We start from the raw sequence: 24,830 nt of genomic DNA, 5'->3' as shown, positions 1-24,830 counted from the left end.
ACCAATGAGGTTCACGAGAGGTATATGTTCAGGAGAAGAATCCAAGCTGCTGGCGAACCAGTGGAGCATTTCTTACGAGACCTGAAGAATCAAGCACGTGCTTGCAACTTTGGAGCTTTGGCGGAATCGATGGTCAGGGACCAAATTGTGTTCGGGATAAATGACGACACGGTACGTGAAAAGCTCCTCAGGGACAACAACTTGACCCTGCAGAAGGCAGAACAAGCCTGTAAAGCAGCTGAAGCATCAGCAACTCATAAGGAAATGTGGAACCAGGAACACCAAGTGCATCCTATCAGCAGGACTAGCACGAGCCGCGAAAACCGAGAACAGACACGTTATGACTGCCGAAACTGCGGCGGAAAACACTCCCCAAGAAGGTGCCCTGATTTTGGAAAAACGTGCCGGAGATGTCAGCGGAAAAACCACTTTGCCAGATGTTGTAAAGCGACGGCAGTTGTTGGCGAGTTGCAAAGCGGCCAAGACGATTTCGAGATTCTCGACGTATCCGCAAAGAATGTGTCCAGCAAGCATGACTGGACGGTGGAAGTCCAAATCAAGAACGTGGCAGTTCAGTTAAAGGTTGACACGGGATCGCAGGCAAATCTGTTGCCTTATGGATTATACGCCAAAATGAACCCACAGCCGCCCCTGTACCCCAGCAGCGCGATTTTACGCTCCTACGGCGGAGATGTAATCAAACACATTGGCGTCATGCGGGCCGAAGTCTCTTTAAATGGTTGCATTGCCATGCTGAGCTTTTTCGTGGCACGAAAGGGGCGCCAAGCAATCCTAGGACTTGAGGCGAGTGAACGCCTGGGACTGATTTCACGCGTGAACAGCGTGTCGCAAAACAGCTCTGAAGAAGTGGTTGCCAGCTTTCGTCACCTTTTCACTGGCACCGGCTGCGTCAAACGAGTATACCACATGGTGCTTCGCAAGGACGCCACGCCAGTGGTTCAGAGACCTCGTCGAGTGCCACTGGCTTTAGAGGAGCCACTTCGGGAGGAGTTGTCACGTATGGAACAAGCCGGAATAATTGCAAAAATCACTGAGCCAACAGACTGGGTGAGTCCCCTTGTTATCGTACGAAAGAAAGACGGGAAGCTGCGAGTCTGCATGGACCCCAGGAAAATAAATGAGTGCCTCAAGCGCGAGCACTACGCGATGCCGAGGCGGGAAGACCTAGAGGCCGAGCTGGCCGGCGCAAGAGTATTCACTCGCCTAGATGCAAACGCAGGGTTTCACCAAATTCCCTTAGATGACGAGACGTCTAGGATATGCACTTTTGCGACACCCTTCGGCCGCTATCGATTTTTGCGACTGCCTTTCGGAATATCATCAGCGTCCGAAGTATTTCAGCAAACCCTAAGTGAAATTTTTGACGCGCTTCCTGGCGTTAGAGTGTATGTCGATGACATACTCGTGTGGGGCAATTCCCAACAAGAGCACGACCAACGTCTAAGATCAGCGCTAGAAGCGGCAGAACGTGCGGGCCTTACGTTCAATCCAGCAAAGTGCGAGTTTGGCGTTCAACAAATTGAATTCCTGGGCGACGTAATAAACGAAGAAGGAATCCGTCCTAATGCATCCCATGTTGAGTGCATGTTGCAGATGGCACCCCCTAGTGATAAACTAGCAGTTCAACGCATGCTGGGTGTCGTGAACTATTTTGGAAAGTTTTTGCAAACACTAGCAGAAAGGACAACGCTTCTCAGAAGCTTGCTAAAAAAACTGTTTTCGAATGGTCGGCAAATCACGAAAAAGAGTGGAGAGCGCTGTGCGACAGCCTTAGCAAGCAGCCCTTGCTATCAGTTTTTGACCCTGAAAAAGAAACCAGGTTATCATGCGATGCGTCACAAAACGGAATCGGTGCTGCCTTGCTGCAGTATCACAACGGTGCATGGAAACCGGTTGCGTACGCCTCCAGAGTGCTTACTGATACGCAGCAACGCTATTCACAAATTGAAAAGGAAGCAATGGCCATAGTTTTCGGCTGCGAGAAATTTCACCATTTCATGTATGGGCGGAAGGTTGTCGTTGAGACTGACCATCGTCCGTTGATCTCCATATCACAGAAGGCGATCGGTGACATGCCGCCAAGACTGCAGCGATTTTTTTTACGTCTGCTACGCTATGACATTTTAATGCATTATGTTCCAGGAAAACAGCTCCTACTGGCGGACATGCTGTCCAGGGCTTCCGTTAAGGGCGCAGCAGATAACGCAGACAACAACAACGACGACGTCGAAGTGCACGCAGTAAGTGTGGTTGATTCTCTTGTCAGCGAAACCATGTGGAAAGAACTGGCTTCCGAGACACGAAAGGACACGCAGCTCGCCGCTGTGCTAAAGCACCTGGAGAACGGGCAACCAATTGAAGGACCGTTCAAGCCTTTTGCCGCTGAGCTATCGGAAGTAAAAGGGGTTCTCTTGAAAGGCTGTAAGATTGTCATTCCGGCCAGTATGAGGCGCGATATGTTGGCCAGAACTCATCAAGGCCACATGGGAATTAACAAGTGCAAAGAAAGGGCACGGCGCCTGGTGTTCTGGCCAGGAATGAACACTGATATCGAGACGTTTGCACAGGCATGTTCTGTATGTAAAACGTACGCTTACAAGTTGCCGCAAGAGCCTTTGATTATGCGTCCGGTTCCAGACCAACCATGGTACCGCGTCGGCATGGACATTTTTAGCCACGCAGGTCGGTCCTACTTGTGTGTTTATGATGCCCTATCGAATTTTCCCGAAGTCCAACAGCTCGTAGACACTTCAGCAAAAACTACTGTAGATGCAGCAAGTGCCATATTTTCCAGATATGGCATACCTGTAGAGGTATGCACTGATAACGGGCCTCAATTTTCCAGTAGAGATTTTGCCATGTTCTCAAAAGTGTACGATTTCAAACACGTGACCTCAAGCCCGTATTTTCCCCGCTCCAACGGACTCGCCGAAAAGGGGGTACAAGTAGTCAAGAGAATCTTGAAGAAAACAACTGAAGCTAAACAAGACTTTTGGCTTGGTCTTCTCGCTTACAGGTCAACTCCACTGGAATGCGGCTGGTCACCAGCCGAAATATTACAGGGACGCTCGCTGCGAACAACTCTACCAACCGTTCAGGTCGGACAAAGCCGGCGGGTTGACAAACGCCAGCAAACAGACTACTCAAGAGGGCCACTCGCACCGCTCAACAACGGCGAAACGGTCAGAATAAAAGACAGCTCATCATGGAGAAGAAAGGCTCGGGTTCTTCAGTCGTCTGGTCAACCAAGGTCATACGTTGTCATGACTGAAGACGGGCAACTCTTGCGACGCAACCGCGAGCATCTGCTGCCAACCAGAGAATCTTTTCGCCTTAGCGGTCCTCCTCACGACGACGAAGGTGTTTTTCAAGAATACGCTGCCCCTGCCAGCACACAACACGACCCAGAGGCGGCACAAAACCCAAACAGCACAGCGAGCATTGTGCCGACAGTTCCGCAACAAGCAGCTGCTCCAAGGACTACAAGACAACGCAGACCACCTCGGCGCTTAATGTATGACGCGAACTTTCAACAAGTGCCGTGACTGTATTCAGTGCTCTGATCTTTGCTGTAGTTTTGGATGTGCAGTGATTCTTTAACTTTCTTTTTGTTCTCCCGAGCTAAAAGCGCTCCTTGTCCTAAGTTTTTTTTTTTTCGTTACGAAGGGGGATGTATCGTAATCTGTATCTAATCTGCTCAGCATGCAGCGCGCTCTGTGTTCATGGCACGATACGCCCCCATGTGATAAGGGCGTTACCCGCCTGTTCACAACGTGTATAAAACCAGTGCTGAATAAACGCTGGGGCTCACTTTTGCCCAGCAAGTGACACACGACGTGTCGTCGTCTGCTCCACTCGATGCATATATATATATATATATATATATATATATATATATATTGCAACTTTGCAATTCTAAAATTGCAGAATTGTTCGCCATGGCAAAACGTGTCGGGTTGAGTTTGATGATGGTTCGGCATACCAATCCATGGTTGTGGCACAAAGAAATGGGAAAACCTATAAGTGTACAATAACTAACAGTAAAACAGAGTTACAATATACAGGACGCCTGCTGATTCGAGAGGCATATATTTTCGGTGTTATTCCTCTGTGAACATGAACAACTACGAGCTGATCACGTTTTAGTAAAAATATCTGTGTGAAAATACCACGGTGGTCAAAATGTGGGACCAACAGCATTTTTAGCAGATCCTAAAATAACATGTGAAGCTGAGGGTTCTGAAGCTGCAAAGTGGGTTATGAGGGACGCGGCAGTGCTGGGGAACTGCATTCATTACGACCATGTGGTGTTCTTTAACACGCACCTAAATCCAGAAACGGGAGCCGTGCTGCACTCTTCCACTATCGGAACGCGGCTGCCGCGACCAGTTAATAAACCCAGCGGGTCTTGAGGCGACAAAAAGTCGCACTTTAGGTCGAAAGACGGCGTATTTACTGCGATAGCAAATTATTGTACAGCTATGCAAAATAAATTTATTAATTTTATCAGCTGCGTAAACTGATTTAAGCATTTTCTTACTAACTTAATAATCCCGTTGGCACGTGTGCACAGGTAAACACGAACAATTCTCACTCGATGAGCGCGGACAGCCGCTGTAACGCTTCCGTCATGGAGATCGGCAGCAGTGGCGAGCAAATTCCCCTTCGTGCTGCTCCTCGCTTCAACGTGAACTAAGCCCGCGGGAACATAGCGCACGCGAAGTAAACACTATCTCGGGCTGCCTAGCCTTCGAACCCATCGCAGATTACCTCAGAGATAGTATTGCTTCCTAGCACATTACGTCCTAGATAGCGCGGGCTCAGCCACCGCTGCCGGAGTAGAAGTGAGCACATGAACGTGACATATACGCCGTTAAGGGATGTTGAAATATTGAAAAAAAGCCAGACCAGCCAGTTCGGCGACCGACTTCGTTATACTGTCAATCAATATGGCTGCGTAACTTGTTTTCACCATCGAAATGGCTTATGCATGAGGAGTGTACTGAATTGGCATTCGTCTTTCAGACTCATCTGGCGTCGCCTCCGCGAAGTCTGAGCGTAGCCTTCAAAAGGCGCGACGCAATGGTGCGTGTGAACGCTGAAAAACATGATTTAGAAACCGGGCTCTCGCTCTCGCTTTTTTTTTTAGGCACGCGGCACCATGTGGAGTCATTGCCGAGAGGTACTCGCGTGGCCTCGGATACGAAAAGCGCAGTGCGTCGATGCTTACGACCACTGAGAATTGTTCCCTAGCTCGCCGCACAACAAGTGGCACATGCTCAGTGACCCAAATTGGCGAAATGTTCAGTCAATAGCGGCTATACCCAGAGCATTCCTGCGCAGCTCGCTAATGCGTTGCGTGAAATACGTTCACTGAAAAGCGGCACACACTCTGTGAACTTGTGGCGCAGCCTGCTGAAGCGACAGGTTGCTGCTCTTGAGGAAACCTTGTGACATGGGTTCAATTCTGCTCAGATATTTCTTGTCATTTTACAGCGGCACGTTCCCAGTGGCACACACTCAGTGACCGAAGTTGGATTCAGAGAGTTTCACTGAAGACCACTACAGGCCGAGTGGCAAATACCTGGTGCTCTAAGTCAGCGTCAAAGAGTTTCTCGGAACGAAAACCGGTACCTACGCACTCCCTCAATTTCGTTGAAGAGCGGCTCATATGTACACATTGCCACATACTCGCTGGCCTAGGCTTGTCCGACGGTTGGCTTCAAACCCTGCTCCCTCAGCAGATCGCTTTCGGCCGGGCCATACGTCGCTGCCTCCGGAGCAGAACACCCTCCATTAACCCCTGGTGCCTTGCGCACGAAGAAAGCTGCGCCCTTCCTCACCCGTTTTCCTTCCTAGCGCGCGCGAGATTGAGCCACCATCTTCGGCTTACCATGACGCACTTTGACTCGCACATACAGCATACGGCGTGCAGCGACGATGTTATCGCCCTTGGACTTTACACGGAGCTTCCAGGTTACGCCGACGGTGATGACGACGGCAGAAAGGCTCCTCAAGTGTCCATGTAACTGTTATCGCAATAAAACAAACGCAACAAAGACGACATACCGCTTCGCCTAGGCGGCCGAGCGAAGGTAAGTATTCCTGGCAGCGAAGCTTTCATAGGAGCCCATATGTTCAAAACATGGCGATTCATCAGTGGTTCATAGGGCTTAGCGCCATCTGTATGCGGAGGCAACACTTACGTCGGAAGAAAAAATATTGTTACGCCATATTCGCTAAAAACAGAAGTGACGATTTTGTTTTCGAAGGCGCGAAATTTGTTTTGTGGACCTTCCCTTAAAGCTATATGTTCAAATGCCCCGCCATTCGACTTCATGTGCGTTTCGAGATTTCAGCGTGGTCAGCGATGGAGGAAAGGGCCAGTCATACGGTAGTAGAAATCACACACCTGCACAGAACATAATTTTTTTGGAAGCCGACGAAAGCTTTAGGGGTAGAGTGCTCGTCCTATCGTCGCACGCTAAGCCTGCTGGCCAGCGCAGTCACACGAAAACAACTAAACAATTACGTGGCGGTCGTAACTCATTACTTTTGACTGAAGAGGTTAAGAAGGTTTGAAACTACCCGCTTCGCCAAATTCAGACAAACGTCGACAAGCAAAAAAACACAGCAGGTGAGGTGGGCGTATTTCAACAGGTGAATTTTACGAGCGCACCTTCTTGCATATATCAAGAGCTGCATTGCATTGCGAGGCATAGCGGCGTCCACGCCCCCTGTAACGATGTGCGCTTAAAAGAAATGTATTTATTATTAATAATAACAATGAATAAACTTGTATTTTCTTAACTCGTCACGAATATATAAAATTGAATAGAAATTTTATTTTCGTTGAATGAATCTGTGTCTCGCTTTAATTGAAAAAACGTATTTTTCTTTCCCAATGTTCCCTCCAAACACAGTTGTGCTTCAATCGCTGCTCCCATAACCACCCTTGCTGATGTAGGTGACCATTTTTCACTAAACCGCTTTTCGCCTGAAGCTTCGAGACCTATTTGGATCGACCTTCGCCGAGCGATGACTTCGTGCGCCAAAGTCAACATCCAGAATGCAAAAAAGCCGGCACATCCCACGCCCTGTGGGAATCAATGTTGTGCGAGGCAGTGTCCGGGGAGCCTGCCAAATTAATGAAACGACCACGAGAGCACCAAGACGTAGGCAGCTATTTCGTGACCTACATGACACGCATCTCATGACATTCATGTCATAAACTATCATTTATATTCGTCACAGCACTCTTGTCATACTACGCCAATTTTGGTACATACCAACAGGTAGGCGGATGTTTCATGACCTAAATGACACGCTTGTCATGTCGGTAATGACACGCATGTCATGACAGTCAGGTCATGACCTATCCTTTACGTTCGTCATACTCTCTTGTTATGCTATGCCAATTTTGGTACATACCAAAACGCAGGTGGCTGTTTCATGACCTACATTACACGCTTGTCATGACATTCATGTCCTGACCTATATGTTCGTCATACACTCTTGTCATACTATGCCACTTTTGATACATACCAAGTTAACGAAACGACCATGAGAGCTACAAGAAGTAGGCAACTGTTTCGTGACCTACATGACACGAATATCATGATATTCATGTCATGAAATGCGCTTCATGTACGTTATGAAACAGTCGCTGTTGGTGGTACACTCTTGTCGTACTATGCCAATTTTGGTACATACCAAAACGTAGGCGGCTGTTTCATGACCTACATGACACGCATGTCATGACATATTCATACTATGTCATACTATGCCAATTTTAGTACATATCTAGTTAACGAAAGGCCATGAGAGCACCAAGACGTAGGCGGCTGTTTCATGACTTACATAACACGCATGTCATGATCCATCATTTATGTTCGTGATATACTTTTGTCATGCTATGCTAATTTTGGTACGTACCATGTGAACGAAACGGCCATGAGAGCACCAAGACGTAGGCTAGATAGATAGATAGATAGATAGATAGATAGATAGATAGATAGATAGATAGATAGATAGATAGATAGATAGATAGATAGATAGATAGATAGATAGATAGATAGATAGATAGATACCGTTAAAGTGGCAATTGTTCGCAAGAAATGCTTCGCATTTAATAATTGTATCGGTGATTAATCGGGCAGATTCTTATGTCTGCGACTGCGCTCGGTCGCCGAAAATTATCATGTTCTCTCTATTCCGTAATTCTTAATAATTTGATACTAGCAGAAACACGCGCACTACATTGTATATATATATATATATATATATATATAGCCTCCTGAGACCCATTGCATGTGTTGCCCATATTACATTCAACATTTTTTTTACAATGAACTCGTGAGTAATAACGTGAACGATTCATCACGAGTACAAAGTGAGATGCATGTGGACGTCCTTGGAAGTGTATGCATTTTATTGTGCTGCTTCAGGTTTCGAGAACATCGGCACTAACTCCACCTTAAGGAGTTGTGTGTTCACAGGCGACGAAGAGCGACCCTAAGATGCGTACCGAAAGCCACCAGTTGATATGAAAATCGGGTACGCAGTATCAGCATGCTAATCTACCATGCAATGCTGTACACATTCGTCTCGGTGTTTATGCCAAGAAAAGCGACTCTTACACAACAACGGTGATAAAATGGGAATTTTCTCCACGCCTACATTCGCGTTCAAAATAATCTGCAACGCGCGATGTCCATATAGAAGAGGCTCAACGACTACACAATGACGGTGACCTTCGATAAACTGTTTAATAAGCGGCAGTAATTAGAACGGTGTTTAGTTCTACACTTTTGCTTATGTCCCCGCCGCCGCATACTCTTGCAGCCCAATTGACCATGGCCATCATGTTGCAACTCGTATTGAACGTGACTGTACATGGAGCTGGCCCCTTCAGAATCTTGCCGGTTTGTGTAAACAAGCAAAGGTTTTTTTTTTTTCTGTTTTTTAGGGGGGGGGGGGGGGAGCGTGCTTGTCAGTAATGAGAACATGCTTGAAAAGCGATTCGGTGCTTGCGCGGCTGTCAGGCCCAAGAAGGTTGAAGTACTAAGCGGCCTAGCGCCTCAGCGCGCCAAGCGACCGCGCTGCCGCTATAGGGTGGCGACGTCATCGGAGCGATCCAACGCTTTGTATTTGCTTTCGTATTTACCCTTCTTTTTTTTTCAGCGGGGGCGCTGTAACGATAGAACGATAGCGCGGAGACTGACGGGAAACGTTGCTCGAGTCGCTGGCAATCGCGTCGGCTCGTCGCCAACCGGGAAGAAGCCGTGGGAGAGCAACGAAGGCTGACGGAACGAGCATAGAGAAACGAATCGAACGAGCCCGAAGTCTTGCGGAGGATTGGATGACTTTTTTGCAGCAACACTTTCAAAAGGGATTGACATTTCACGTACGCGTGTTGCTGCCTGCTTAGCGAGTGCCCGCGGGAGCTGGACGCAGTGAGGTAAGTGCGAGCTCGGTGGTTGTTTACGTTGGCAGCGCGTAGTCAGCGCAAAACTATGCGTGTACGCGTCGTACGTGTTCGTCGGCGGTACTTCGTGCGCCAGAAAGCGGTTTCGCGGAGCCCAAAGGTTGCCGGTTTTCTTTTTCGACCTTTACTGACACACTCACAAGTTGAAAAAAGTGTTCGCGTTACTCAAAGGCAGGCGTGGAAACAAGCACACCAGAAGGAACGAAAACGGATGACTTCCTGCTTGTGTCCGGCAATTGCATTCCTGCCTTTGAGCAGCACGAATCTGTTCTAGCTCGCTCGACTTTCAGTCGCACTGAGGAAGGATGGCAAAGGGAGCAAACTTAAACCTATTCGTGGCAGCAATGCGCACTAAACGGCGGCAGATAAAGCGGTTGTCCCTTCAATCGCTCTATGTGGCGTGTTTACCGTAGGCTCCTGTCACGGGCACTCGATAGATCGATTGCACCGGTATTTGCAAGGTCTCGCCATCCCGACTGCAGTTGCCGCTAGTCTGCTAACCTACTGGGGTGTCAATTATGAAGGAGGCCGTTTGTCAGCGCGCATCGAAACATCGACACACGGGCGTATCATCACGCAATTGTGAGTCACCGTGGCTGAGACGAACTCGCAGTTTCGTAGGACGGAAAGCTGAAGAAGTTGTCGCGTCAGCCTCTACAGTGTGAGTTGGGCGTAAAAAAAAAAAAAACGCGTTCCCAATAACGTGTGTTTTTGTTCCTCTTGCATTTGCATTTTCTGCGAGTACCTTTTGAAATAGCGACTTCGTAGAACGTGTTAAGAACACTGGTACGAGTTTTAGCCTGGAATTTTATTCTTCAAATGTTGCCCAGCATTTTTATCATTGGTGACCGCTTTGAATGTCTGTCCGAGTTTGTGTCGAAGCTCCTAAGTATTGATCTTAAGTGACACCAGCATGTCAACATACGTTCACACGTACGGGGCACTGTTTTCGCGTTTTCCTCGTGAGCCATAATAGTTGAATCGCTGCAGAATCGAGTCCGTCAGGCCTATACTGCAATTATTTGCATTTCCATATTTCTCATTGCTTTCTTGTGTCGTTTAAGCACTTAATACACACCTAATGTGTACAGATTTTTCATGCCCTGCAAAAAAGAATTACGAAACACGGCACCGAACTAAGGACTCACGGCTGTTCCTGGGCGCTTTAAAACCGTAGCGACGTCTATTCTAGTACAATCTGTAGAAACTTTACCGCTTGCTTTTTGCACGCGAAAAAGAAAATGGTAGGCGACCCTAATCTTTGACTTATGTGTCTCTTAGCGGCACTCGCATCTCGGCGTTGCTGTTTAGGTTAACTTTAGGCGAACGCATCGCACGAACCGAACTCGTAGGCAACTGTTTTCCATTAATCAGCCAGTTAAATATCATGCCCCCTTCTTGTATAACATCGTTACTTCAGCTTTCTAATTCCAGGTTTCCAGGAATTTCCCCAAAGTCGTGCTCATGTGGCGGGTCTCTAAAGTCTTCGATTCAGTGCTTTTCTGTGCGGTAGTCAGTGATTTCTACTTAGTTCTAATTAATCCAGACACTTCAGTAACTCAACTTGCAACTAAACTTGTGCTCTGATATCACATATATAATGAACCCCATGAGTTTTGTACTGTACAATTTTTGTCCTTTTCTTTATGATTTATTTTTTGTACTGTACAATTTTTGTCTTTTTCTTTATGATTTATTTTTAATTTCGTCCCCGGTCATCCCCATAACTTCTAATTAATTCTAATTATTTCAGGCACTTCATTAACACAAGTTGTTAGTAAACTTATGATCTGATATCACATCTATGATGAAAACCTTGAATTTTGTACTGTACTATTCCTTCTAATTTTTATGATTTATTTCTAATTTATTCCCCGGTCGTATCAGGAGGGGAACCGGAAGTGCTGTACTGTGCTGACTCGATGCTCGTGCCAAAAAAAGAAAAAAAAGAGAGAAAAAGAGCCCTTTTAGTAATGCGAAGACATTGGCGTCAACGTTACGATGACTTATTGACCCGTATCAAGATTATCTGACGTCACGTAAAAACGACGCTAAATTGGTTATCGAAGCCAGTGTCAGCGTAACGGCACTACCATCTAGGCGACACAAATTGGAGGAGGAACGTCTAGTTGAGGCACGAATGCATATTCGGAGCATGTTTGCCATTAGATGCGACTCCTTTTACTGGGAAGTTTTGACAGGAAGCGTTAAAGCCGAGGGAACACTTCCACTCACTGGTTATAGTTTTGTAGGCTACTCGATGTAGTGAGTTTGCAGATGGCGCAGCAGGCAGCACGAACTTTTGTTCTTTCTCTCTGCGCGTGAAGACATCACGGCATGAATGCGACATCATGTGATGAAACCGTATTTTGCTCTATATTTTTTTCTTTCATGCGACCACTCTTCACTACAGCCTTGATCGCGTGCTGTTCTGCTTCACCTGGCATGACAGGTGGAAAGTAAATAACATCTCCTTTAGAAACATTTGAGCCAAGTATTCATTTTCTCTGCACACTTACCACTGACTGGAACACTATCTATAAATGTTTCGTTGCCGTTGCTCTAGCTATAATTGAATGAACATTACTGTGCGGTACAATTCACCTTGTCACAAACGTTCATATACGCGCCTTTATGCATGTGCAGGTGAAATCTCGGAAACACCATCGCGTTGTAAATAAATAAACCAAGCAAACAAACAAACTTCGTTGTGCCTTACGTGCCTTACCCTGAATTCATGGCCGCACACGCACGCCCACGAACGTTGTACGCACCATATACCTCAGCTATGTGCTATCGCGGGAAGGGGGCTTTCGGGTGTCTGTCTGCAGTAATACTGCATCCTGCGACCCTCCTTTAAGGGACACTAAAGAGGATAATGATTTGAGCTTTATTATCAAATTACCCTCACACGATATCGGAAAAGCCACTATTACCACCACGAAGACGTTCGGTAAGCGAGAAAAGGTGGAAAAAAAAACGCTGCCTTGAAAATACCGCACGATCTCTCCATGACGTCATAGATTTCGACGCCATGTGCTCGGACCTAGTTAAACTTTGGCTGTAGGGATGCGCTACCTTATGTTCTAGAAGGGCCAAAGGCTGAACTCGAGAAGTTTCTAGAGCTTTTGCTCAACCGCGAATCGCCGAAACGCGAAATACTTCGCAATCCCTGACGTCACATTGACGAACCAGCCCTGGGGTTTCGGCGCGAGATTAAGAAATGAAAATTTGACCGTCGTTTCCTCTTCTAGTATGAATCTATTACCGCGTGATGAAGGAATGGAGAGTTTGAGAATACTTTATCAATCTAAACTGATTCAGTGTTTCGCTTTAGAATCCCTTTAAGGATGCAATAATGGACTTTGTCGCAATCCAGGGCGGGAATTACCTTGCCTAATACACAGGCTTTGCTATGACGTGTCCTACGCGCATTTCATTCCGTTGAAACATTCCCTGACTGAAAATCACGTCCCATTTTGTACCCGACTACAGAAACACCATCGCCAATTGGCAGTAAGCGGAGGCAGGCACTATTATCGGACAGACAAATGCGTTTTGTCGGTTATTACGGAAATACATGTGATAACCGGGGCTTGCCAATTTTCACAATGACGTGGAGAGCACTTCTGATTACATGATACCACAGCACGCAGAAAAGTACAGGGCATCCTGCCGGATACGTTATCAGTTCTTGAAATGATTGCTGTTGTAATGGCTCCCAAAGCTCGCCAACAACGACGGCAACAAATAACGGCAGGGTTCGCTGTAGGGTTCTACGTGCTGCTAGATCGTGTAACGAGCAGGACAACAGCACAATGCGCTTGTGTTTATGTGCCACGTGGTCGGTGTATTTTTACATGCGAAAAAAGAGAAGTAAGATAATGTGGCAGCGAAACAATGCCTGCTTATCAAAGAGAAATCGCCAAGGAAGAAAACTAAAAATTAATGAGCCATTCCACTCTGTGAAGGGAGATGGCCAGCGAAGCTGTTTAGCCCACGACACAGAGGTGACACAGAATTTTGAACAAAGGCACGAACACATTTGTCCTGATCTGTGGGCATCGTGACGATATAGGTGCGCACGCACATTCGCGTATCAACTCTGTTATTAAATGTGTCCGTCACGTAAGACAATGTTTGGCTCATACCCCCCTTAAGCCATGCATCATACCCCCGTATACGCGACCTCCCTGTTATGACGCCAGAAGTGAAACTTTACGCTGGAATGATGAGCGGCAATGGAGCCAGCTGTGAAAGGAGACGACGACGCTCCAGCCATTACTGATGATGATAGCTTAGGTCCCAGGTGTGGCAAAGGTAGTTGAAGGGCGCGTTACAGGTCCCCGAGCCCACAAGGTATGTGCAAATGAGCTTAGACCCTTTCTTATCCATCACCAGCATCGGCTCACATGTTGATAGTTCTTTTCTTGCAATCAGACGTCACGAAACCCTGGGTTTTAGACCTATACAGCTTCGCTGTAAAGAAGGAGCGCGAGTTAAGAAGCAAGCAAACATCATGTGCAGCTATATCGAGCGCGATACTTTGCAGAAGCGTAGCAAAGTTTACCGCTAATCTCCAACGTGATTGTTTCGAAGTGGGCATTATCACGGCCGCCATTTTCTGCGCGTTACTAGACTGCACATTGTCACTAACAGTGCTCTCATTGCCGCAGCGTGTTGAGATGAGCTCCGCATCGCGGTGTTGCCTAAAAGAAATAATAATTACCTCAACCTAACGTGGAGTGCGTCAACGACTGAAGTTATTGCAGTCGCTCAAGATTCCACTATTAGCACACACATTAGCATTGAAACAATGCGTGTGCACATAACACACTTCGCCCGGACCCCTACCCACCACCTAGCAAGTCTCCCAGTAGATAGGCCCCGCACGACGTTCAGTGCGATTGTCTTCGCGCACCGTGCCTCTTTCAGGTCAGGTTACACACCTGCGGCAAGGCCTTCCATTCCTCCATGGTGTATGCGCCGTACTCAAGTGAACCTTACAATCCCAGGACTTCAGAAAAAGTCGGACTTGCCATCATCGTCGCTCAAGCAGCTAACTTTACTTCTCTTGTACAAGAAATACAGCCACTGCACACACGTCTACACTGGTGGATCAACTACATCAACCAGTTCCGGTGGTGCTGTAGTTATACCAGCAATGAGAATAACCAAGCGGTTCAAGACTGCCCATGTCACTACATCTACAGCTGCAGAGCTCGCGGTTCTCCGCGACGCGCTTCAAGTGATAAATGCTGAAAGTCCTAGAAAATGGGCAGTCTTCTGCGATTCAAGGCCGACCTTGCAATGTGTGCAGTCGTTTTTCCAACATGGAACACACGATCAGCTCACGTGCGAAATCGCGGAACTTGTCCATCACTTAAGAGAAAAAAGGCCATGATATCTCTTTTCAGTGGATACCAGGTCATTGCGCTATTATTGGTAATGATGACGCCGATAAGGCAGCTCGGACGTCAAACCAAGAAGACCGCTGCGTCCCCATTCCTCTCTCAAGGACCGAAACCGCGAGACAATTTGGCATTCTAGCGCGCACGATCTCCTTAGCAGAGTGAAATACCGTACATACAAGGCGCACAAGACTGCACTGACTAAAGCCGTCACTTCAACTCAGACCACCAGTCGGTCTGCACCGACGTGAAGCGTCTCTTCTGTGTCTTTTATGGCTTAGAGTTGCCTTCACGAATGCCTACTCAGCACCAATTGGAATGGCTGATAGTCCTGCATGTGATGTTTGCCGATGCGAGGAGAACACTGACCACTTATTGTGCCATTGTCCTCAATTTGAAGCACAAAGACAACATTTGTCCAACACATTGAGGAAATTAGATGATCGTCCTCTGAGTGAACAGACAATACTAGAGCACCGTCCCGACCGATCAACGGCTCAGAAGGCAGTGAAGGCACTTTTGTGTTTTCTCAGAACTTCTGGTTTGCGCGAGCGGCTTTAACTCAAGCGCTGTCCGTACACGTATCTACACCTTCTCTCTCCCTTCTCTGTCTTCCCCTTCTCCCATTCCCCAGCGTAGGGTAGCCAACCAGACTATTGACTGGTTAACATCCCTGCCTTCCTGTATTCCTCTCTCTCTCTCTCTCTCTCTGGTTTAGTAATCGATCTGAAGTAGTGTAATGTTGATAACAAAAATCTTGTTAGGTTGCTTTTGAGAGCGGGAGACTATGCAGCGTGGCATAGCATTGTGAATTTTTGTACAGACGAAATCACTGATGCTGCTCATAGCGCCCTGTCGCCATTTCTAAGTGGCTGTGCTGGCTGTTAGTGATCCTGTATATGCGCCCGCAGGAAGCAGAGTTGTGCATAACTTTTCCGACGCCGCTCACACCGCTATTCGCCGAACGCTATCACGTGGTACAAAAATGACGTCAAATGATCAACTGCACCGCTGCGAAGCCAACTTTACGGGCACGGCGCCGGCTCGTTCCTGTCAGTGTCATCGAAATTGCAATCAGCGGACCGTCAAGCGTGCGTTGCACCTATCCGCTCCAGGTTGCAGGTACGGTGTTCGATGATATTTAATAACTTTGGTGAAGGGGTAAGAAACACATCATTTTGAAACTTGTATTCCACTATGAGGAGTTGCAGCGCACCAAACTGCGCAAATCGCACGTGCTGCGGGCGAGGCCGGCCAGCTCCGAAAGGGGCCAGGATATGCGAGGTGCGTTCGCCTTGTTTACAGAGGTGAGTTCAGCTTGTTTACACTAAAGCAGCATTTATCTCGAGTGACACACCTGTACACGACGAAATGCGTACGTCTGGCATGAGAGGTTGTTCACTTGTGCAATTTTTGGAGTGTATGGGCAACGCGACACAGGCGCGGGACAAAGAATGCATGACACGTCTGCGTCGCGCTGCACATATACGTCAAGAATGTTAACTTACCAACTCGCCCAATTCGCTGTGCTGCTTGTACGATTGTTCTGGCTATGCGGCTCGAGAACAGTGTGCTTAAAACAAAGTAAATACTAGCAGATACAAGTTGCCGGCTGCACCCTGGTTATCCTCTACTGTCTTTCTTTTTTAATTTTCTGTCGGCGTTCTCATTTTTCATGTAAGGTCGATTAATGTACTCGTGTTCATTGTTTTGTAGTATGCGAAAACATGGTGTGCTCCCTCTGATGAGACAGCTGTGATAGCTTCAGCATTTACCGCCCGCAATATGTTGCTTCTTCAATCAGCCTTAGTCGACGTGAGAAATGTGAAATTATTTTGTACGTTTAATAAGTGCCGTGTTATAGTAAAATAACCTGAGGAGTATGAAGAGATAAAGAAAGATGTGTTGTCATGTTACAGTCTGCAATGTATGAATAATTACTTCGCAAGTTTGCTATCTTATGTGATTATAGTGCAATAAAAATAACCTGTTGTTACTCTTAATAACTTGTTACCTTTCCAGTGGCTTTGAATTCTGCACCCAAGGCTCCAAGGACCGGCACTCATCCCCTGCTGCCACCAGCCATTGCTCATCAATTCCCTTGTACAAAATAAAATTGATCCACAAGCTCGTGCATCTTGAATCTTTTTCCACTTGCAGATTTGCTGCTACGAAGCATCTGTTAAGTTTGCGGTATGAATCGTAAAATTAAGCTCTGCATAAAATGTGCGCGTGTGAACATTTGAAATGCGTTTAAATATACGTATCTGTACCGCATATATCGAAAACTTTCAGCAGCTGTGAATGATGGTTAGTGATGAATGACGGTCACAGTTAACGGTGTAGGGATTGGGAGGTCAATCCCACCGATCCCACTTATGGCAGCGGATTGGTCTGAGACATTCGAATTTTCTTTTCTGCTCTTTTGGTACTGTTTCCCCGTTTGATTTCTCCTCGCTCTCTTCTGCGCGCTTTTCCTCCACGTCTACAGGCTCCGGTCGTCTAGTCTGCGAACCCTTTTCAAACGGAAATGGTTTCCGCGGTCCATTTCGACCATCCCATTTACCGTCCTCGGCGTTCAACTTTCTACGCGTTGCGTACTCTTCGGCTAATTCAGCCGCCCTTTCCATAGTGTTTACATTCCCTCTGTCTTGCACCCACAGTTTCACAGCTTGGAGGATGGTTTTGTAAAACTGCTCTAGACACATGCATTCAATGATCATGTCTCTGCTGTCGTACGCTTCCGCGCTTTTCAGCCACTCGACTAGGTTGGCCGTTAAGCTATATGCAAACTCCGGATATCCCTCGCTATCTTTCTTGCCTGCGCTCCTAAACCTTTGCCGAAAAGCTTCGGCTGAAAGGCGGCATTTCTTCAGGAGACTAGCCTTAACTTTCGCATAATCATATGCATCCTTTGAACTGAGTCTGGCGATTACTTCCGCCGCCTCACACGGCAACATAGACAGCAACCGCTGTGGCCATGTACTCGGACCGAAGTTCATCTTCTCGCAAGTCCTTTCGAAATTGCATAGGAACAAGCCTATGTCGGTCCCGACCTCAAATGGCTTTAATAGCCTGTCCATGCGGTATGATTCTGCCTCACTTGATCGTCCCAGAGCTCCTTCACTTCCTTGAGACAACTCCAAACGCTTGCTTTCAACTTCAAGTTGCATTTTTCTTAACTCACGTTCCTCTCTCTCTCTCTCTGTCCCGTTCTTCTCTTTTTTTTTCAGAAGTTCCAACCCCATTTCAATTTCTTCCTCACTGGCCAGTTCGAAAATTAGCTGCAATAATTCCAATTTTAGCATTTCCTTGCGTACATCTAGGCCCAGTTCCTCACCAACAATCAACAATTCATCTCTAAGCAGTCTCATTAACTCAATGATTGCTGCTTTACTGCCTTGGGCCTACTCGCTAAACCTATCTAGGAAAACACAACCTAGCTAACACTCAACAATCTAGCTTCCCTACTGTTCTAAACAGAACAACCACAAAATGAAGCCTAGAGAGCCAAAGCAGGAACCAAGCACTCACCGCAGACAGCACCACGTCGCAAAGTTCGTCTCACCGCTGTCAGCCAGTTGTAAGAGTTTGAGGACGATCCCAGCGCTGGCACCAGTTGTGAGGATTGGGAGGTCAATCCAACCGTTCGTACCCAGTTGTCAAGATTGGAGTCGGGCATGAATTAGATGGTAGCTGGCCCATGCCGTCGTCCAACTTATCCACGCTGAGGACATTGCTGAAGGGAAGGACTGCTTCTCATCGAGAACGAGAAATATTGGTTTATTTACAGTATCTACATAAGGACGTTGCAGTTCATCAGTCTAGCATGACTGCGAGAGAAAGTGCACTGAGCAGCCGTACAACAGCGGTTTATAAACACTCGGTCCTCCCTCGATCCCAAGGTGAGGGGAAAATTCGACCAGGCCCCGTAGACGAGGGCTTACACACACACCTCTTTGCGCGAGGTTCACGGTCCCCACCCGTGGTCGGACGGTCTTCGCAGAACTCAGGGCTTACGTCAGGAAAGGCGCATTTTATTCCCCAAGCTGACCCTCGCAGCGCGGCCGCCGGTTGTCCATTGTCTTGCGTCTTGAAAGGCGCGTGGGAAGGGGCCTCCGAAGACGTTCCCTCGGCAACTCCCCCGCTCATAGCAGATCGGATCGGCGGTGGCGGGTTCCATCACAAAGCCTGGTTCGTCGAACTCATCTCAGCAATCCCGCGACGCAGAGTGGCGGACGGAGCGCATTGTCCCCCTCCCACAGTCGACTTAGTGACGCCGTGGCTGGAGGGTTGCGGTGGCGTTTCAGGAAACGTTGACGCCGCTGTCGCAACTGGTTGGCAAAACTTGCACCTCAGCGGGCCGTTCTTAACAATGGTCACTGACATAACTGCAGGCACGATAGTTCTCTAGGCCACGATCATTATTACTCTGGTTTCGGCAGGCAAAATGTGCTCACATAATTGTCCACCACACATGTACGAAGTTTTCTTTAATACTTGGCCCTTGCGCCATGAAACACTATATTAATCATCAAGTTTTCTTTAAACACCCTTTAAAACATTTTTTTGCCTTCCGGCCTCCGCGAGAAAACTTCATATGCATGCAAAAAAACATTGCACCGCTTTTTGTTGCAAGGTAATGCGCGTTTACACGCGAATTTTTGAGGTGTTCGAATCACGGGCGCAGTCAGGAGTTTATTTCGAGGGATCGAGTGGGCTCCTATATGCACGTTCGTGCGTGTGTTTGTATATGTGCGAGTACATAAAAATAAAAATTCCGAGGGTTGGCACCCCTGCGGCTGCGCCAATAGTTCGAGAGTAGCCTGCATTAAAAAGTGTCATATTGCTCACCGCTTGCGAACAGTTGGCGCATGTAGCTCGCGACCAGCAGAGAAGAAAGCAAATGGAACACCGCGCTGCATTTGCCTCCTGCGCGCTCGAGGAGTTGCTTCTCTGGACAGCTGAAACACAATGGCGGACCTATGCGCAACTCTGCTCCCTGTGGGAGCATATACATGGACACTACTGGCATAGGCATTTGTCGCCCTCTTTGTACCAGCATATGACAGACGGAGGTCGACGGAAGTTCTGAAAAAATATCCTCCGAGACTGGCTGCGCAGCGCAGGATTCTCGAGTTGAATGCATGTATGGGGGTAGGAACAATTATGGAGACACCCCGAAGGCGGAAGTTGGCGTTACTCCGGCGTCTTGTAGGAGCAGATTCTCCTCTCTTGTTTGCATTTCTCTCCGACGCGCAACCATACCGGCAGCACGGGCCTGCGTGCGCCGTAGTGATCCGACCGACAGATCCAATCGCGGTGTTTATCATTGAGATACCGTTACCTAAGTCATTTTAGTCATTTTGTTCGAATGTTGTGCTCTAGCGTTGAAAGGGGTTCATAAGCTCCCCAAATTGGTCCTTGAGGCCGGTTACACGCTAACTTGGCCGTCCTGTCTGAAAACATGAATCTATGCATTCTCACTGCATTGCCATAATGGACTGGCGATGACCGGCAGCATACTTTGCGCGCATCACGACCTATCACTAGCCGATCTGCTGCTTCAAGCTTGAAGCCCTTGGGTTCAGCGAGAGCAGGAGGAAAGTAAACATGTTCGCAATAGATTCGTAAGAGGTGATTGCAAGAGTGAGGCTCTTGGGTTTAGCGACAGCAGGGGGAAAGCAAACATGTCCGTAAGATTAGTAACAGGCGATTGGAAGACTGGTTGAAGTAGGGAAAGGACAAACAACGGAGGCGTACAAAAACAGTTCACCACATTGAGGGACGCTACGCTCCGTGGCGGGGACACGCTACGGCCTATGGCGTAAAGGCTCATGGTTACCGGTGTCGATATAATGGACAACTGTTGAAGTACGGCCTGTTGAAGTACGCATATGTTGCAGCTGCTTGCGGAGGTGAGGGAAAGGCGGCTAGTAAGTCTGGATTGAATACCTGCAGACGGTAGCCTTGGATTCGCGATAACTGCAGCGTACGTAAGTGGAACAGGCGTAGGAGGCGGTTGATGAGCAAGTGGTACTTCGTTAGCGACTTGTTCTTGTGTCACCTGACGGAGGTCGGGAGACAAGGGCGACTGTGAGGCTGGACTGACTGGCAGAAGAGAGAGTTGGCGGGCCACTTCTCGTACGAATTGCTTGGTTTGGTCGAAAATTGCTGAACTGCAAGAAGTATAACTGACACCATCACTCAGAGCTGAAAGCGCGACGTCCGGAGCGAGAGCTCGGCACGTAGAAAGCCGTTGTTTGCGCAGCTTCTCATAGTTCTGGCAAAGCGTTAAGAGGTCGTTGAACGTCTGAGGATTCTTTGCCAAGAGCATTTAGAAGGCGTCATCTTCTATGCTGTTCAAGATGATGTTGACCTTGTCATCTTCGGTCATATCTGGATTGATACGCCGAACAATGTCAACTACATCTTCAATGTAGCTCGTAAAAGTTTCGCCCTTTTGTTGGGCACGACAGCGAAGCTGTTGTTCAGCCCGAAGTTTGCGCACAGCAGGGCGACCGAAGACTTCTCGAAGTGTCTTTCGGAATGCTGTCCAGGTGGAAAAGTCGGCCTCATGGTTGCGGAACCAAAGATGGGCGACCCCGGAAAGGTAGAATGGCACGTAACCAAGCTTGTCAGCTTCCGACCATTCGTTGTGGGCACTCACCTGGTTGTACGATGACAGCCAGTCCTCTACATCATGATCGTCAGTGCCATTGAATATGACAGGATCCCGATGGCGTGGCGCACCAGGACAGACGACCGGAGGCGGTGCCATGGTTGGCTCGGTAGGACTAGTCTCCTCAGGCATGGGAGATGTGACAGGGATCGTCCGGCTTCGGATTTCCAGGTTTGCAAAAGGCCCAGCACCTTCCACCAAATGTCGCGAAGCTCTTTGGGCAGTAAGCGTTCGCGACTAGAACGATAGAGCAGCGAGAAGCCTGTTTCACATGCTGCGACTGCAACGACGAAAATCGGTGCTGTCGCACGCGTCGCAATGCGATTTTTAGAGGGCTCATTTCACATGATTGCGATTTCAACAATGCGACTGGTGCGACGCCCAGGGTTGCTTACTGCCAGGTTTCGTGGCACACGCTGCATAATTACTTTATTGTAGTGAATAAAACGTTTACAATATAATATTATTGACTTATCTTGATTAGAAGCAAATAATATGTACGTTTACTAATTTGAAACCGTTAAGATTAGTCTTGGAGTGCGCGACGGCGGTTTCTGTAGTTCAGTGCGACATCGCGCACGTAAACAGCTGTTCGCAGGTGGTTCAGCGATTCTTTATTCTATGGTTCAGCGCTGTGTGTTGTCTTATCTACCTTCTATGACCGTTTCGTTTTGCCTGCGCTACAACAATCTACAAGATGGCCTATCGACAAGTTCATATAGCTGCCCTCACCGTATATGCAGTATTCGGAATTCGGCTGCCACGAAGTTGTGTCAGCCCAACAAGATCCTCGCGCTACCTGTGCTAGGCGTCAGCTTCTGGAGAAATGATGCGTGTGTATTGCCCGTCATTGCGCATATGTGGTGCCTGCTCCTAGCCATATTCTTACGCCAAACGCATCAAGAAGCACCAACCCGAACGCCCGCGTGTGCCCCTGAACGAGGCCTCAAACGATCTGTGTGATTACGACGTGGAATGAAAATTGTGTTGTGAAATTCAACCTTAGCGCTAGCCTGGTTCGTCCATCGCCGTGCTTGCGCTGCGAATATATATATGGGAGCCCTCTATAAATATTTCTAAAGGCGCAAAAGCCGACGCATCAAATGTTTCGAGCAGTTACCGTCACTTTTGTAGAAACCTGTACGTTGTAACATAGCATTCTAAAAGACACGCTTCTCGTCCACTTTGTTGTCCCGTGTCTCGCGCTGGTAGTATACTCGGAACTTTTAACAAGAAGACCATATCAATACGCGCTATTCATAATGCAGGATCGTAGGCCCACGGCAGGCGCACTTGCCGTAGAATTTTTCAGCTTTCTGCTCAGCCTCGCACGCCTCTCACGGTTAGCCTGTTCTGTGGAAATAAATATTATTATTATATTATTAATGTTATTAGATATTATAGTTTCTTCACTGTAATTTATAGCAATCTTCCAGATTTCTTAAGCCAGTCATGCATTTAACCTGTATTAGATCAACATTGTTACGACATGCTTATGGGAGTGATTTCAAACTAGATTGCTCAGCCAGAGAAAGCACAAATGCAAGCCTCAATGTTTGTTACAATTTGGTATTCCTAAACAGATTATATTGGCAGAATTTTGTGTCTGCTTGCATTTCCTGCAATTCATGTTCAGAGCTGGAAAAACTGATTCCTTTTCTTGCTGTCGAAAGGCTGCTTCAATGTCGATAGCAAGCTATAATTATTCATTTCGAAAGTGTTAAGCAATGACTATATGTCTAAGCTTATCAATGCGTTTTTGTACCACGAACACAATCAAGTTTTCTCTCTGCGTCTCATTGACAGCCATGGAATGAAACCGTTCACTTTCATAAGTACCAGGATGCAAACATTCTGGAGTTTGTCCTGAGCATTCGTCTGCATCCTATAGTGTGCATGTTTGTATCAAGTTCTGGTGTTACAATCTATAGTAATTAACTATAGTGCAACAGAAATACGATGGACAGGAACGAAGTGAACACACAGAGCGCTTCGTTCTTGTCTGTTCTCAATCTGTTGCACTTTAGTTAATAATGAATACACACAAACTCATCTAGTTTTCAGTTATTATGTCGGGCTTATAAGCCCGCTTGTGTCCTGGAATATCTGCATGGCTATGTGTCCTGTAATTTAATTTCTGGCCATGTGCTTGCAAGTCGCGTGTCAATCTCCTGATTTTCCTGACAATCTTGTGTGATGTGCAGGCCCAAATAGTTTCTGGTGAATCCATGCAGGGTGTTGTGCAGGGTGTCATCTGCACTACAAGCGCTGCTTTGATTGCTTTCCGCTCAGCTTTTCTAGGTGTAGGGTGACCTGGAATGGTACTCACTTATATGTGGTTTAGCTCTATGTAGTGTCATACTACTGTTACACTGCTATTGCCATGCCATATGTGCCTTATCTTTGCTTGCATCTTCATGATTAGCAACCTCCTCTGTGTGTTTGGCAGTTGCATATAGTCTCCTGGCCTAATTGTTTGCCCCCACGGGCTGTTGTGTTTCAAGTTCAGGCACTCCCGAGGTTGTGTTTCTGAAGGGAGGGGTAGTCGTCTTTGCATCTCATATGCTAGCTGGCATAGTATCTTGGGACGAGGTTCTGAGCTCTTGAGACAAAGAATTTGTGCTGCAGGCTGCAACTCTACTGTCTAGGTGCTTGTTTGTTAGCTCTTTCTCATAGAGGTCTTCAAACATGGTAAAGTTGGAAAGACCTGTTATTACTACCCGATGCCTGTATTCGATGAGTTGTCTTTTTTGTGTGCTGCTGGTAATTCATACCGTACCATATCTTGGACACAAGCACAGCATCTGCGATTTTCTATATTATCCACTTGTCCACCCCCATTATTTCGAGATTATTCTTTTCACCAGGTGTGGAAGTTGCGTCCAGGCATTGCATAATTGTTTCATCCACGTGCTGGCTCTGCCGTCATGGGCTTACACTAGCTGAGGATTTGTGGATGTTGACTTGTGGGCATATTTGTCCAGCTATGTGGATCACAATGTGCAATCTGGGGTAGTTCTTGATTCTAGTCTTTCTTTTTTTTCCTACGTTGATATGAGCTGACTTGAGCGAGAGGCCAGACTGGCCAAGAAAGTCTGCAGTGTTGTCGAGGGCTTGTTGCATCATTCTTGATTTCTGTATAAGATAGCTTTCCCATAGACTGTAATACACCATAGGCTGTAGTGTTTCTTGTAGTATGCCCGTGTTGTTGGTGTGTGTGGGCCGAATG

At 47.3% G+C, this 24,830-nt stretch overlaps 1 protein-coding gene across 1 annotated transcript in view; it reads left to right on the top strand.

The window, feature by feature from the left end:
- The first annotated feature begins 9,457 nt into the window (after positions 1-9,457).
- LOC142575941 (E3 ubiquitin-protein ligase MIB2-like) overlaps positions 9,458-24,830 on the top strand; it is a 95,138-nt gene continuing 79,765 nt past the window's right edge. Inside the window, exon 1 of the mRNA XM_075685773.1 lies at positions 9,458-9,481. The gene's annotated coding sequence lies outside the window, so the exon portion shown is untranslated. The remainder of the gene's footprint in view (positions 9,482-24,830) is intronic.

Source organism: Dermacentor variabilis, chromosome 3 (assembly GCF_050947875.1).
Source record: "Dermacentor variabilis isolate Ectoservices chromosome 3, ASM5094787v1, whole genome shotgun sequence".
Classification (NCBI taxonomy): domain Eukaryota; kingdom Metazoa; phylum Arthropoda; class Arachnida; order Ixodida; family Ixodidae; genus Dermacentor; species Dermacentor variabilis.
The sequence above is the reverse complement of the archived record's forward strand: the minus strand, read 5'-3'. Positions and strand labels throughout refer to the sequence as shown.